A 2,441-nucleotide genomic window follows, 5' to 3' on the forward strand; every position below is an offset into this window, starting at 1 on the left:
CCATCTCTACAAAAAAATAAAAAATAAAAAAATTAGCCAGGCATGGTGGCATATGCCTGTAGTCCTAGCTACTCAAGGAGGCTGAGGTGGGAAGATTGCTTGAGCCCAGGAGGTCGGGGCTGCAGTGAGCTGCGACACCACTGCACTCCAGCCTGGGCAACAGAACAAGACCCTGTCTCAAAATAAATAAATAAATAAATAAAAAATAAAGGTCATCATCTAAAATAAATGTGTGCTAAGAAGCAAGATGAGTTTAGAAAATGAATAAATAAGCCATGTAGTTGACAGACTCAAGAAGCCAAGTTGTAGTTTCAATCTTTCTTTCAAAAAAGGGAAAGATGTCCCAAATGGGAAAAGCATAGACTCTGCAAAGGAGGGCAGGCCAAGCACAAAATAGAAATCAGTTGGACCAAAACTAAATACAAAGAATATTCAGCAGAATAAGACATCCTTTGTAAGCTCCATTCCAACAGGAGAAAACAAACAAACAAGGAAATGATTGTTGATGTTAAGTGCTGTATAAATAAATACTGCTAATTCTGAGTTACCATTTAAGTAAAAATGGAGGGAGGGACTAGTTCTTTCTGGGAAATGGAAGAAATATTGGTGCCAGTCTCACAGGGGAGATATTATCTTAGCTGTACTTTGAAGAATGGGTAGGAATCTACTAACATAATACAGGTTTTAAGAAAGTAATTACAAATGAATGGATTATTCTGCATTGGGTGTACACAAAGGTTATCATTTTTGAAAAAGAATGCTGCCAATGTGATGAGGTATTAAAATTAATTAGAGTGAGGCCGGAGCGGTGGCTCACGCCTGGCTGGGAGGCTGAGGCAGGCGGATTGCGTGAGTCCAGGAGTTTGCGACCAGCCTGGCCAACGTGGTGAAACCTCATCTCTGTAAAAAAAATTTTTTTTAAACCAGCTGATTGTGTGGTGCTTGCCTGTAGTCCCAGCTACTGGGGAGGCTGAGGTGGAAGAATCACCCGAACCTGGGAAGCAGAGAATGCAACAAGCCAAGATGGCACCCCTGTACTCCAGCCTGTGCAACAGTGAGACCCTGTCTCAAAAATAATGATAATAATAATAATAATAATAATAATAATAATTTTTGTCTAGATTTTCCTATTGAGAAGTTGCCTTCAATGTCCTTGGGTCAGCTCTTTGTGTTTTTATTTGCTACAGGTAAGCTCATTAGACTTTTTTAAAAGGCAGCAAACAGATATTGCTGGGTTCATCACTTAACAAAAAAAGTCATTGTTATAAACTTAGTTTCATGAGTGTTTCTTCAAAGATGCTTGTTAAAGTCCCATCAAAGAAAGGATCCCATGGCCTAATGAAGATGTACCTCCACCTTAGGATATTTTGCAGACCAAAATAAGGCAGGAGTGGTGAAGAAGTAGAAAGAGAACAATGTTCTCTCGTATGTTGGTCTGCCACTAAATGCAATGTTAGATGATTGATTTCTATAGTTAATGAATGGTAATAGTAGCTAACATTTTTGATCCTTTATATGCATTATTTCATTTGAATTAATACATAAAACAACTCTATGAATTAGTTATCATTCATTCTGATTTACAGATATCCAAGATCACATAGCATGCAAGTGGCAGAGTTGACATTTAGACACAGGCATTTAAATTTTAGAATTTGAACTGTTAATCATAAAGCCTATGATACCTTCGATTTACAACATATACTAAATAATATACCAGTATATTATTTGAAAGTGAAGAGTCGAGTAAATACTGTGTTTAAGGACAAAAAAAAAAAAAGAGAAAGAAATCAGCTGTTTTGAGCAAACATATGTCAAACACTGTACTGTGTGCTTTCCTTATATTATCTCATTTATTTATTTATTATTTGAGGCAGAGTCTCGCTCTGTTGCCCAGGCTGGAGTGAAGTGATGGGATCTCAGCTCTCTGTAACCTCTGCCTCCCAGGTTCAAGCGATTCTCCTGCCTCAGCCTCCCAAGCAGCTAGGACTACAGATGCATGCCACTGCGCCTGGCTAATTTTTGTATTTTTAGTAGAGACTGGGTTTCACCATGTTGGCCAGGCTGGTCTCCAACTCCCAACCTCAGGTGAACTGCCCACCTCAGCCTCCCAAAGTGCTGAGGTTACAGGGGTGAGCCACTGCACCCAGCCTTATAATTTAATTTAATTTAATTTTCAAATCACCTGTTACAAATCACCTCCTACAAAATAGGTACAATGTTTCAGTCCCATTTTATAGATATGGCAACTAAAATTCAAAGAGCTTAGATAACTTACATGAGGTAGCTTCAGGTCTGTCTGACAGTAACATTGATGCTGTTAATCACCATGAAGTTCTGCCTACATATTCACGGTTGTGTTTCAACACTGAACAAGGTATTTGCAATTTTTGGTAACATTTCTAGGTTAAGTCAACTTTTAGCTTTCTACATTTTTTAAT

This window comes from Gorilla gorilla, chromosome 6 (genome assembly GCF_029281585.2).
Source record: "Gorilla gorilla gorilla isolate KB3781 chromosome 6, NHGRI_mGorGor1-v2.1_pri, whole genome shotgun sequence".
NCBI lineage: Eukaryota > Metazoa > Chordata > Mammalia > Primates > Hominidae > Gorilla > Gorilla gorilla.